This window comes from Oncorhynchus keta, unplaced genomic scaffold (genome assembly GCF_023373465.1).
Source record: "Oncorhynchus keta strain PuntledgeMale-10-30-2019 unplaced genomic scaffold, Oket_V2 Un_scaffold_1436_pilon_pilon, whole genome shotgun sequence".
Classification (NCBI taxonomy): Eukaryota; Metazoa; Chordata; class Actinopteri; order Salmoniformes; family Salmonidae; genus Oncorhynchus; species Oncorhynchus keta.
Genome location: NW_026290786.1, coordinates 182501 through 198774, shown reverse-complemented (window position 1 = coordinate 198774; position 16274 = coordinate 182501). Strand labels below are relative to the sequence as shown.

General features: G+C 33.9%; 1 long non-coding RNA gene across 1 annotated transcript; it reads right to left on the bottom strand.

Moving 5' to 3' along the window:
- Positions 1-17: 17 nt before the first annotated feature.
- LOC127927480 (uncharacterized) lies at positions 18-2749 on the bottom strand. Its single transcript, XR_008127734.1, has 4 exons — positions 2391-2749; positions 1456-1600; positions 248-276; positions 18-168 (listed from the first exon to the last, which is right to left on the bottom strand). It is a non-coding gene; the product is annotated as an uncharacterized LOC127927480 (long non-coding RNA).
- Between the last annotated feature and the right edge of the window lie 13525 nt (positions 2750-16274).

The window sequence follows — 16274 nt, the reverse complement described above, 5'->3', positions numbered from 1 at the left end:
AGTGTACTACATGCTATTAATACCTATATAGTGTACTGCATGCTATTAATACCTATATAGTGTACTACATGCTATTAATACCTATATAGTGTACTACATGCTATTAATACCTATATAGTGTACTACATGCTATTAATACCTATATAGTGTACTACATGCTATTAATACCTATATAGTGTACTACTATTAATACCTATATATTGTACTACATGCTATTAATACCTATATAGTGTACTACTATTAATACCTATATATTGTACTGCATGCTATTAATACCTATATAGTGTTAATACCTATATACTATATAGTGTACTGCTATTAATACCTATATAGTGTACATGCTATTAATACCTATATAGTGTACTGCATGCTATTAATACCTATATAGTGTACTACATGCTATTAATACCTATATAGTGTACTATGCTATTAATACCTATATAGTGTACTACATGCTATTAATACCTATATAGTGTACTACATGCTATTAATACCTATATAGTGTACTGCATGCTATTAATACCTATATAGTGTACTACATGCTATTAATACCTATATAGTGTACTACATGCTATTAATACCTATATAGTGTACTAATACATATAGTGCTATTAATACCTATATAGTGTACTATTAATACCTATATAGTGTACCTATATAGTGTACTGCATATTAATACCTATATAGTGTACTACATGCTATTAATACCTATATAGTGTACTGCATGCTATTAATACCTATATAGTGTACTGCATGCTATTAATACCTATATAGTGTACTACATGCTATTAATACCTATATAGTGTACTACATGCTATTAATACCTATATAGTGTACTACATGCTATTAATACCTATATAGTGTACTGCTATTAATACATGCTATTAATACCTATATAGTGTACTACATGCTATTAATACCTATATAGTGTACTACATGCTATTAATACCTATATAGTGTACTACTGTTAATACCTATATAGTGTACTACTATTAATACCTATATAGTGTACTGCTATTAATACCTATATAGTGTACTACTATTAATACCTATATAGTGTACTGCATGCTATTAATACCTATATAGTGTACTACATGCTATTAATACCTATATAGTGTACTGCATGCTATTAATACCTATATAGTGTACTACATGCTATTAATACCTATATAGTGTACTGCATGCTATTAATACCTATATAGTGTACTACATGCTATTAATACCTATATAGTGTACTGCATGCTATTAATACCTATATAGTGTACTACATGCTATTAATACCTATATAGTGTACTACATGCTATTAATACCTATATAGTGTACTGCATGCTATTAATACCTATATAGTGTACTACATGCTATTAATACCTATATAGTGTACTACATGCTATTAATACCTATATAGTGTACTACATGCTATTAATACCTATATAGTGTACTGCATGCTATTAATACCTATATAGTGTACTACATGCTATTAATACCTATATAGTGTACTACATGCTATTAATACCTATATAGTGTACTACATGCTATTAATACCTATATAGTGTACTACATGCTATTAATACCTATATAGTGTACTGCATGCTATTAATACCTATATAGTGTACTACATGCTATTAATACCTATATAGTGTACTGCATGCTATTAATACCTATATAGTGTACTACATGCTATTAATACCTATATAGTGTACTGCATGCTATTAATACCTATATAGTGTACTACATGCTATTAATACCTATATAGTGTACTACATGCTATTAATACCTATATAGTGTACTACATGCTATTAATACCTATATAGTGTACTACATGCTATTAATACCTATATAGTGTACTACATGCTATTAATACCTATATAGTGTACTACATGCTATTAATACCTATATAGTGTACCATATATGCTATTAATACCTATATAGTGTACTACATGCTATTAATACCTATATAGTGTACTGTATGCTATTAATACCTATATAGTGTACTACAATACCTATATAGTGTACTATTTAATACCTATATAGTGTACTATGCTATTAATACCTATATAGTGTACTACATGCTATTAATACCTATATAGTGTACTACTATTAATACCTATATAGTGTACTACATGCTATTAATACCTATATAGTGTACTGCTATTAATACCTATATAGTGTACTACATGCTATTAATACCTATATAGTGTACTACATGCTATTAATACCTATATAGTGTACTACATGCTATTAATACCTATATAGTGTACTGCATGCTATTAATACCTATATAGTGTACTACATGCTATTAATACCTATATACTGTACTACATGCTATTAATACCTATATAGTGTACTGCATGCTATTAATACCTATATAGTGTACTACATGCTATTAATACCTATATAGTGTACTGCATGCTATTAATACCTATATAGTGTACTACTATTAATACCTATATAGTGTACTACATGCTATTAATACCTATATAGTGTACTACATGCTATTAATACCTATATAGTGTACTACATGCTATTAATACCTATATAGTGTACTGCTATTAATACCTATATACTGTACTACATGCTATTAATACCTATATAGTGTACTGCATGCTATTAATACCTATATAGTGTACTACATGCTATTAATACCTATATAGTGTACTACATGCTATTAATACCTATATAGTGTACTACATGCTATTAATACCTATATAGTGTACTACATGCTATTAATACCTATATAGTGTACTACATGCTATTAATACCTATATATATAGTGTACTGCATGCTATTAATACTATAGTGTACTATGCTATTAATACCTATATAGTGTACTGCATGCTATTAATACCTATATAGTGTACTACATGTGTATAGTACTGCTATTAATACCTATATAGTGTACTACATGCATGCTATTAATACCTATATAGTGTACTACATGCTATTAATACCTATATAGTGTACTACATGCTATTAATACCTATATAGTGTACTACATGCTATTAATACCTATATAGTGTACTGCATGCTATTAATACCTATATAGTGTACTGCATGCTATTAATACCTATATAGTGTACTACATGCTATTAATACCTATATAGTGTACTACATGCTATTAATACCTATATAGTGTACTGCATGCTATTAATACCTATATAGTGTACTATATGCTATTAATACCTATATAGTGTACTGCACCTATATAGTGTACTGCATGCTATTAATACCTATATAGTGTACTGCATGCTATTAATACCTATATAGTGTACTATAGCATGCTATTAATACCTATATAGTGTACTACATGCTATTAATACCTATATAGTGTACTACATGCTATTAATACCTATATAGTGTACTGCATGCTATTAATACCTATATAGTGTACTGCATGCTATTAATACCTATATAGTGTACTACATGCTATTAATACCTATATAGTGTACTGCATGCTATTAATACCTATATAGTGTACTACATGCTATTAATACCTATATAGTGTACTACATGCTATTAATACCTATATAGTGTACTACATGCTATTAATACCTATATAGTGTACTACATGCTATTAATACCTATATAGTGTACTGCATGCTATTAATACTATTAATACTATTAATACCTATATAGTGTACTACATGCTATTAATACCTATATAGTGTACTGCATGCTATTAATACCTATATAGTGTACTGCATGCTATTAATACCTATATAGTGTACTGCATGCTATTAATACCTATATAGTGTACTGCATGCTATTAATACCTATATAGTGTACTGCATGCTATTAATACCTATATAGTGTGTATTAATACCTGTGTACTGCATGCTATTAATACCTATATAGTGTACTACATGCTATTAATACCTATATACCTATTAATACCTATATAGTGTACTACATGCTATTAATACCTATATAGTGTACTACATGCTATTAATACTATTAATACCTATATAGTGTACTACATGCTATTAATACCTATATAGTGTACTGCATGCTATTAATACCTATATGTACTATGCTATTAATACCTATATAGTGTACTACATGCTATTAATACCTATATAGTGTACTGCATGCTATTAATACCATATAGTGTACTGCATGCTATTAATACCTATATAGTGTACTACATGCTATTAATACCTATATAGTGTACTGCATGCTATTAATACCTATATAGTGTACTGCATGTGTGTACTATTAATATAGTGTACCTATATATTAATACCTATATAGTGTACTGCATGCTATTAATACCTATATAGTGTACTGCATGCTATTAATACCTATATAGTGTACTGCGTGCTATTAATACCTATATAGTGTACTGCATGCTATTAATACCTATATAGTGTACTACGTGCTATTAATACCTATATAGTGTACTACGTGCTATTAATACCTATATAGTGTACTGCTATGCTATATAAGTGTACCTATATATAGTGTACTACATGCTATTAATACCTATATAGTGTACTACATGCTATTAATACCTATATAGTGTGTACTGCATGCTATTAATACCTATATAGTGTACTGCATGCTATTAATACCTATATAGTGTACTACATGCTATTAATACCTATATAGTGTACTACATGCTATTAATACCTATATAGTGTACTACATGCTATTAATACCTATATAGTGTACTGCATGCTATTAATACCTATATAGTGTACTACATGCTATTAATACCTATATAGTGTACTACATGCTATTAATACCTATATAGTGTACTGCATGCTATTAATACCTATATAGTGTACTGCATGCTATTAATACCTATATAGTGTACTGCATGCTATTAATACCTATATAGTGTACTACATGCTATTAATACCTATATAGTGTACTGCATGCTATTAATACCTATATAGTGTACTGCATGCTATTAATACCTATATAGTGTACTGCATGCTATTAATACCTATATAGTGTACCATGCTATTAATACCTATATAGTGTACTGCATGCTATTAATACCTATATAGTGTACTACATGCTATTAATACCTATATAGTGTACTGCATGCTATTAATACCTATATAGTATAGTACTGCATGCTATTAATACCTATATAGTGTACTGCATGCTATTAATACCTATATAGTGTACTGCATGCTATTAATACCTTACCTATAGTGTACTGCATGCTATTAATACCTATATAGTGTACTGCATGCTATTAATACCTATATAGTGTACTGCATGCTATTAATACCTATATAGTGTACTACATATTAATACCTATATAGTGTACTGCATGCTATTAATACCTATATAGTGTACTATATTAATACTGCATGCTATTATAAGTGTACTGCATGCTATTAATACCTATATAGTGTACTACATGCTATTATAATGCATTATAATTACTGCATGCTATTAATACCTTAAGTGTACTACTATTAATTTATTTCTGCATGCTATTAATGAGCCAATCAGTTGTGTTGACTATTAATACCTATATAGTGTACTGAATGAAAGCCCTATTGTGGCTATGCTATTTCAGACCCAAGTCCATATTATGGCAAGAACAGCTCAAATAAGTTGTGTGTTGACAATGTAACGACAGTCCATCCCTACTTTAAGACATGAAGAACAGCTCAAATACAACAGTCCATCATTACTTTAAGACATGAAGGTCAGTCCAACAGTCCATCATTGTTTAAGACATGAAGGTCTTTAAGACATGAAGGTCAGTCCATCATTACTTTAAGACATGAAGGTCAGTCCATCATTACTTTAAGACATGAAGGTCAGTCAATACAACAGTCCATCATTACTTTAAGACATGAAGGTCAGTCCATCATTACTTTAAGACATGAAGGTCAGTCAATACAACAGTCCATCATTACTTTAAGACATGAAGGTCAGTCCATCATTACTTTAAGACATGAAGGTCAGTCAATACAACAGTCCATCATTACTTTAAGACATGAAGGTCAGTCAATACAACAGTCCATCATTACTTTAAGACATGAAGGTCAGTCAATACAACAGTCCATCATTACTTTAAGACATGAAGGTCAGTCAATACAACAGTCCATCATTACTTTAAGACACGAAGGTCAGTCAATACAACAGTCCATCATTACTTTAAGACATGAAGGTCAGTCAATACAACAGTCCATCATTACTTTAAGACATGAAGGTCAGTCAATACAACAGTCCATCATTACTTTAAGACATGAAGGTCAGTCAATACAACAGTCCATCATTACTTTAAGACATGAAGGTCAGTCAATACAACAGTCCATCATTACTTTAAGACATGAAGGTCAGTCCATCATTACTTTAAGACATGAAGGTCAGTCAATACAACAGTCCATCATTACTTTAAGACATGAAGGTCAGTCAATACAACAGTCCATCATTACTTTAAGACATGAAGGTCAGTCCATCATTACTTTAAGACATGAAGGTCAGTCAATACAACAGTCCATCATTACTTTAAGACATGAAGGTCAGTCAATACAACCGTCCATCATTACTTTAAGACATGAAGGTCAGTCCATCATTACTTTAAGACATGAAGGTCAGTCAATACAACAGTCCATCATTACTTTAAGACATGAAGGTCAGTCAATACAACAGTCCATCATTACTTTAAGACAAGAAGGTCAGTCAATACAACAGTCCATCATTACTTTAAGACATGAAGGTCAGTCCATCATTACTTTAAGACATAAAGGTCAGTCAATACAACAGTCCATCATTACTTTAAGACATGAAGGTCAGTCAATACAACAGTCCATCATTACTTTAAGACATAAAGGTCAGGCAATACAACAGTCCATCATTACTTTAAGACATAAAGGTCAGTCAATACAACAGTCCATCATTACTTTAAGACACGAAGGTCAGTCAATACAACAGTCCATCATTACTTTAAGACATGAAGGTCAGTCAGTCAATACAACAGTCCATCATTACTTTAAGACATGAAGGTCAGTCAATACAACAGTCCATCATTACTTTAAGACATGAAGGTCAGTCAATACAACAGTCCATCATTACTTTAAGACATGAAGGTCAGTCAATACAACAGTCCATCATTACTTTAAGACATGAAGGTCAGTCCATCATTACTTTAAGACATGAAGGTCAGTCAATACAACAGTCCATCATTACTTTAAGACATGAAGGTCAGTCAATACAACAGTCCATCATTACTTTAAGACATGAAGGTCAGTCCATCATTACTTTAAGACATGAAGGTCAGTCAATACAACAGTCCATCATTACTTTAAGACATGAAGGTCAGTCAATACAACCGTCCATCATTACTTTAAGACATGAAGGTCAGTCCATCATTACTTTAAGACATGAAGGTCAGTCAATACAACAGTCCATCATTACTTTAAGACATGAAGGTCAGTCAATACAACAGTCCATCATTACTTTAAGACATGAAGGTCAGTCAATACAACAGTCCATCATTACTTTAAGACATGAAGGTCAGTCAATACAACAGTCCATCATTACTTTAAGACATGAAGGTCAGTCAATACGACAGTCCATCATTACTTTAGGACATGAAGGTCAGTCAATACAACAGTCCATCATTACTTTAAGACATGAAGGTCAGTCAATACAACAGTCCATCATTACTTTAAGACATGAAGGTCAGTCCATCATTACTTTAAGACATGAAGGTCAGTCAATACAACAGTCCATCATTACTTTAAGACATGAAGGTCAGTCAATACGACAGTCCATCATTACTTTAGGACATGAAGGTCAGTCAATACAACAGTCCATCATTACTTTAAGACATGAAGGTCAGTCAATACAACAGTCCATCATTACTTTAAGACATGAAGGTCAGTCCATCATTACTTTAAGACATGAAGGTCAGTCAATACAACAGTCCATCATTACTTTAAGACATGAAGGTCAGTCAATACAACAGTCCATCATTACTTTAAGACATGAAGGTCAGTCAATACACCAGTCCATCATTACTTTAAGACATGAAGGTCAGTCAATACAACAGTCCATCATTACTTTAAGACATGAAGGTCAGTCAATACAACAGTCCATCATTACTTTAAGACATGAAGGTCAGTCCATCATTACTTTAAGACATGAAGATCAGTCCATCATTACTTTAAGACATGAAGGTCAGTCAATACAACAGTCCATCATTACTTTAAGACATGAAGGTCAGTCAATATGACAGTCCATCATTACTTTAAGACATGAAGGTCAGTCAATACAACAGTCCATCATTACTTTAAGACATGAAGGTCAGTCAATACGACAGTCCATCATTACTTTAAGACATGAAGGTCAGTCAATACAACAGTCCATCATTACTTTAAGATACGAAGGTCAGTCAATACAACAGTCCATCATTACTTTAAGACATGAAGGTCAGTCCATCATTACTTTAAGACATGAAGGTCAGTCCATCATTACTTTAAGACATGAAGGTCAGTCAATACAACAGTCCATCATTACTTTAAGACATGAAGGTCAGTCAATACAACAGTCCATCATTACTTTAAGACATGAAGGTCAGTCAATACAACAGTCCATCATTACTTTAAGACATGAAGGTCAGTCCATCATTACTTTAAGACATGAAGGTCAGTCCATCATTACTTTAAGACATGAAGGTCAGTCAATACAACAGTCCATCATTACTTTAAGACATGAAGGTCAGTCAATACAACAGTCCATCATTACTTTAAGACATGAAGGTCAGTCAATACAACAGTCCATCATTACTTTAAGACATGAAGGTCAGTCAATACAACAGTCCATCATTACTTTAAGACATGAAGGTCAGTCAATACAACAGTCCATCATTACTTTAAGACATGAAGGTCAGTCCATCATTACTTTAAGACATGAAGATCAGTCCATCATTACTTTAAGACATGAAGGTCAGTCAATACAACAGTCCATCATTACTTTAAGACATGAAGGTCAGTCAATACGACAGTCCATCATTACTTTAAGACATGAAGGTCAGTCAATACAACAGTCCATCATTACTTTAAGACATGAAGGTCAGTCAATACAACAGTCCATCATTACTTTAAGACATGAAGGTCAGTCAATACAACAGTCCATCATTACTTTAAGACATGAAGGTCAGTCAATACGACAGTCCATCATTACTTTAAGACATGAAGGTCAGTCCATCATTACTTTAAGACATGAAGGTCAGTCCATCATTACTTTAAGATACGAAGGTCAGTCAATACAACAGTCCATCATTACTTTAAGACATGAAGGTCAGTCAATACAACAGTCCATCATTACTTTAAGACATGAAGGTCAGTCAATACAACAGTCCATCATTACTTTAAGACATGAAGGTCAGTCCATCATTACTTTAAGACATGAAGGTCAGTCCATCATTACTTTAAGATACGAAGGTCAGTCAATACAACAGTCCATCATTACTTTAAGACATGAAGGTCAGTCAATACAACAGTCCATCATTACTTTAAGACATGAAGGTCAGTCAATACACCAGTCCATCATTACTTTAAGACATGAAGGTCAGTCAATACAACAGTCCATCATTACTTTAAGACATGAAGGTCAGTCAATACAACAGTCCATCATTACTTTAAGACATGAAGGTCAGTCCATCATTACTTTAAGACATGAAGATCAGTCCATCATTACTTTAAGACATGAAGGTCAGTCAATACGACAGTCCATCATTACTTTAAGACATGAAGGTCAGTCAATACGACAGTCCATCATTACTTTAAGACATGAAGGTCAGTCAATACAACAGTCCATCATTACTTTAAGACATGAAGGTCAGTCAATACAACAGTCCATCATTACTTTAAGACATGAAGGTCAGTCAATACAACAGTCCATCATTACTTTAAGACATGAAGGTCAGTCAATACGACAGTCCATCATTACTTTAAGACATGAAGGTCAGTCCATCATTACTTTAAGACATGAAGGTCAGTCCATCATTACTTTAAGATACGAAGGTCAGTCAATACAACAGTCCATCATTACTTTAAGACATGAAGGTCAGTCAATACAACAGTCCATCATTACTTTAAGACATGAAGGTCAGTCAATACAACAGTCCATCATTACTTTAAGACATGAAGGTCAGTCCATCATTACTTTAAGACATGAAGGTCAGTCCATCATTACTTTAAGATACGAAGGTCAGTCAATACAACAGTCCATCATTACTTTAAGACATGAAGGTCAGTCAATACAACAGTCCATCATTACTTTAAGACATGAAGGTCAGTCAATACAACCGTCCATCATTACTTTAAGACATGAAGGTCAGTCAATACAACCGTCCATCATTACTTTAAGACATGAAGGTCAGTCAATACAACAGTCCATCATTACTTTAAGACATGAAGGTCAGTCAATACAACAGTCCATCATTACTTTAAGACATGAAGGTCAGTCAATACAACAGTCCATCATTACTTTAAGACATGAAGGTCAGTCAATACAACAGTCCATCATTACTTTAAGACATGAAGGTCAGTCAATACAACAGTCCATCATTACTTTAAGACATGAAGGTCAGTCAATACAACAGTCCATCATTACTTTAAGACATGAAGGTCAGTCAATACAACAGTCCATCATTACTTTAAGACATGAAGGTCAGTCAATACAACAGTCCATCATTACTTTAAGATACGAAGGTCAGTCAATACAACAGTCCATCATTACTATTAGACATGAAGGTCAGTCAATACAACAGTCCATCATTACTTTTAAGACATGAAGGTCAGTCAATACAACAGTCCATCATTACTTTAAGACATGAAGGTCAGTCAATACAACAGTCCATCATTACTTTAAGACATGAAGGTCAGTCCATCATTACTTTAAGACATGAAGGTCAGTCCATCATTAATTTAAGACATGAAGGTCAGTCCATCGTTACTTTAAGACATGAAGGTCAGTCCATCATTACTTTAAGACATGAAGGTCAGTCCATCATTACTTTAAGACATGAAGGTCAGTCAATACGACAGTCCATCATTACTTTAAGACATGAAGGTCAGTCAATACAACAGTCCATCATTACTTTAAGATACGAAGGTCAGTCAATACAACAGTCCATCATTACTTTAAGACATGAAGGTCAGTCAATACAACAGTCCATCATTACTTTAAGATACGAAGGTCAGTCAATACAACAGTCCATCATTACTATAAGACATGAAGGTCAGTCAATACAACAGTCCATCATTACTTTAAGACATGAAGGTCAGTCAATACAACAGTCCATCATTACTTTAAGACATGAAGGTCAGTCAATACAACAGTCCATCATTACTTTAAGACATGAAGGTCAGTCAATACAACAGTCCATCATTACTTTAAGACATGAAGGTCAGTCAATACAACAGTCCATCATTACTTTAAGACATGAAGGTCAGTCCATCATTACTTTAAGACATGAAGGTCAGTCAATACAACAGTCCATCATTACTTTAAGACATGAAGGTCAGTCAATACAACAGTCCATCATTACTTTAAGACATGAAGGTCAGTCAATACAACAGTCCATCATTACTTTAAGACATGAAGGTCAGTCAATACAACAGTCCATCATTACTTTAAGACATGAAGGTCAGTCAATACGACAGTCCATCATTACTTTAAGACATGAAGGTCAGTCCATCATTACTTTAAGACATGAAGGTCAGTCAATACAACAGTCCATCATTACTTTAAGACATGAAGGTCAGTCAATACAACAGTCCATCATTACTTTAAGACATGAAGGTCAGTCAATACGACAGTCCATCATTACTTTAAGACATGAAGGTCAGTCCATCATTACTTTAAGACATGAAGGTCAGTCAATACAACAGTCCATCATTACTTTAAGACATGAAGGTCAGTCAATACAACAGTCCATCATTACTTTAAGATACGAAGGTCAGTCAATACAACAGTCCATCATTACTATAAGACATGAAGGTCAGTCAATACAACAGTCCATCATTACTTTAAGACATGAAGGTCAGTCAATACAACAGTCCATCATTACTTTAAGACATGAAGGTCAGTCAATACAACAGTCCATCATTACTTTAAGACATGAAGGTCAGTCAATACAACAGTCCATCATTACTTTAAGACATGAAGGTCAGTCAATACAACAGTCCATCATTACTTTAAGACATGAAGGTCAGTCCATCATTACTTTAAGACATGAAGGTCAGTCAATACAACAGTCCATCATTACTTTAAGACATGAAGGTCAGTCAATACAACAGTCCATCATTACTTTAAGACATGAAGGTCAGTCCATCATTACTTTAAGACATGAAGGTCAGTCAATACAACAGTCCATCATTACTTTAAGACATGAAGGTCAGTCAATACGACAGTACATCATTACTTTAAGACATGAAGGTCAGTCCATCATTACTTTAAGACATGAAGGTCAGTCAATACAACAGTCCATCATTACTTTAAGACATGAAGGTCAGTCAATACAACAGTCCATCATTACTTTAAGACATGAAGGTCAGTCAATACGACAGTACATCATTACTTTAAGACATGAAGGTCAGTCAATACAACAGTCCATCATTACTTTAAGACATGAAGGTCAGTCAATACAACAGTCCATCATTACTTTAAGATACGAAGGTCAGTCAATACAACAGTCCATCATTACTATAAGACATGAAGGTCAGTCAATACAACAGTCCATCATTACTTTAAGACATGAAGGTCAGTCAATACAACAGTCCATCATTACTTTAAGACATGAAGGTCAGTCAATACAACAGTCCATCATTACTTTAAGACATGAAGGTCAGTCAATACAACAGTCCATCATTACTTTAAGACATGAAGGTCAGTCAATACAACAGTCCATCATTACTTTAAGACATGAAGGTCAGTCCATCATTACTTTAAGACATGAAGGTCAGTCAATACAACAGTCCATCATTACTTTAAGACATGAAGGTCAGTCAATACAACAGTCCATCATTACTTTAAGACATGAAGGTCAGTCAATACAACAGTCCATCATTACTTTAAGACATGAAGGTCAGTCAATACAACAGTCCATCATTACTTTAAGACATGAAGGTCAGTCAATACGACAGTCCATCATTACTTTAAGACATGAAGGTCAGTCCATCATTACTTTAAGACATGAAGGTCAGTCAATACAACAGTCCATCATTACTTTAAGACATGAAGGTCAGTCAATACAACAGTCCATCATTACTTTAAGACATGAAGGTCAGTCAATACGACAGTCCATCATTACTTTAAGACATGAAGGTCAGTCCATCATTACTTTAAGACATGAAGGTCAGTCCATCATTACTTTAAGACATGAAGGTCAGTCAATACAACAGTCCATCGTTACTTTAAGACATGAAGGTCAGTCAATACGACAGTCCATCATTACTTTAAGACATGAAGGTCAGTCCATCATTACTTTAAGACATGAAGGTCAGTCCATCATTACTTTAAGACATGAAGGTCAGTCAATACAACAGTCCATCATTACTTTAAGACATGAAGGTCAGTCAATACAACAGTCCATCATTACTTTAAGACATGAAGGTCAGTCCATCATTACTTTAAGACATGAAGGTCAGTCCATCATTACTTTAAGACATGAAGGTCAGTCAATACAACAGTCCATCATTACTTTAAGACATGAAGGTCAGTCCATCATTACTTTAAGACATGAAGGTCAGTCAATACAACAGTCCATCGTTACTTTAAGACATGAAGATCAGTCAATACGACAGTCCATCATTACTTTAAGACATGAAGGTCAGTCCATCATTACTTTAAGACATGAAGGTCAGTCAATACAACAGTCCATCATTACTTTAAGACATGAAGGTCAGTCAATACAACAGTCCATCATTACTTTAAGACATGAAGGTCAGTCAATACAACAGTCCATCATTACTTTAAGACATGAAGGTCAGTCCATCATTACTTTAAGACATGAAGGTCAGTCAATACAACAGTCCATCATTACTTTAAGACATGAAGGTCAGTCCATCATTACTTTAAGACATGAAGGTCAGTCAATACAACAGTCCATCATTACTTTAAGACATGAAGGTCAGTCAATACAACAGTCCATCATTACTTTAAGACATGAAGGTCAGTCAATACAACAGTCCATCATTACTTTAAGACATGAAGGTCAGTCAATACAACAGTCCATCATTACTTTAAGACATGAAGGTCAGTCAATACAACAGTCCATCATTACTATTAGACATGAAGGTCAGTCCATCATTACTTTAAGACATGAAGGTCAGTCAATACAACAGTCCATCATTACTTTAAGACATGATGGTCAGTCAATACGACAGTCCATCATTACTTTAAGACATGAAGGTCAGTCAATACAACAGTCCATCATTACTTTAAGATACGAAGGTCAGTCCATCATTACTTTAAGACATGAAGGTCAGTCAATACAACAGTCCATCATTACTTTAAGATACGAAGGTCAGTCAATACAACAGTCCATCATTACTTTAAGACATGAAGGTCAGTCAATACAACAGTCCATCATTACTTTAAGATACGAAGGTCAGTCCATCATTACTTTAAGACATGAAGGTCAGTCAATACAACAGTCCATCATTACTTTAAGACATGAAGGTCAGTCAATACAACAGTCCATCATTACTTTAAGACATGAAGGTCAGTCCATCATTACTTTAAGACATGAAGGTCAGTCCATACAACAGTCCATCATTACTTTAAGACATGAAGGTCAGTCCATCATTACTTTAAGATACGAAGGTCAGTCAATACAACAGTCCATCATTACTTTAAGACATGAAGGTCAGTCAATACAACAGTCCATCATTACTTTAAGACATGAAGGTCAGTCAATACAACAGTCCATCATTACTTTAAGACATGAAGGTCAGTCAATACAACAGTCCATCATTACTTTAAGACATGAAGGTCAGTCCATCATTACTTTAAGATACGAAGGTCAGTCAATACAACAGTCCATCATTACTTTAAGACATGAAGGTCAGTCCATCATTACTTTAAGACATGAAGGTCAGTCAATACAACAGTCCATCATTACTTTAAGACATGAAGGTCAGTCAATACAACAGTCCATCATTACTTTAAGACGTGAAGGTCAGTCAATACAACAGTCCATCATTACTTTAAGGCATGAAGGTCAGTCAATACAACAGTCCATCATTACTTTAAGACACGAAGGTCAGTCCATCATTACTTTAAGACATGAAGGTCAGTCCATCATTACTTTAAGACATGAAGGTCAGTCAATACAACAGTCCATCATTACTTTAAGACATGAAGGTCAGTCCATCATTACTTTAAGACATGAAGGTCAGTCAATACAACAGTCCATCATTACTTTAAGACATGAAGGTCAGTCCATCATTACTTTAAGACTTGGAGGTCAGTCAATACAACAGTCCATCATTACTTTAAGATACGAAGGTCAGTCAATACAACAGTCCATCATTACTTTAAGACATGAAGGTCAGTCAATACAACAGTCCATCATTACTTTAAGACATGAAGGTCAGTCAATACAACAGTCCATCATTACTTTAAGACTTGGAGGTCAGTCAATACAACAGTCCATCATTACTTTAAGACATGGAGGTCAGTCAATACGGAACATTTCAAGAACTTTGAAAGTTTCTTCAAGTGGAATCGCAAAAACCATCAAGCGCTAGGATGAAACTGTCTCTCATGCGGACCGCCACAGGAAAGGAAGACCCAGAGTTACCTCTGCTGCAGAGGAGAAGTTCATTAGAGTTTACCAGGCTCAGAAATGGCAGCCCAAATAAATGCTTCACAGAGTTCAGGTAAAAGACACATCTCAACATCAACTGTTTAGAGGAGACTGCGTGAATCAGACCTTCACGGTCGAATTGCTGCACAGAAACCACTACTAAAGGACACCAATAAGAAGAGACTTGATTGGACCAAGAAACACGAGCAAATGGACATTAGACTGGTGGAGAATGTTGGTTCCAACACAAAGCACACAAAAACCAACATCGCCCTACACAATCACCCGACCTCAACCCAATTGAGATGGTTTGGGATGAGTTGGACCGCAGATTGAATGAAAAGCAGCCAACAAGTGCTCAGCATATGTGGGAACTCCTTCAAGACTGTTGGAAAAGCATTCCAGGTGAAGCTGGTTGAGAGAATGCTAAGAGTGTTGCAAAGCTGTCATCAAGGCAAAGGGTGGCTACTTTGAAGAATCTCAAATA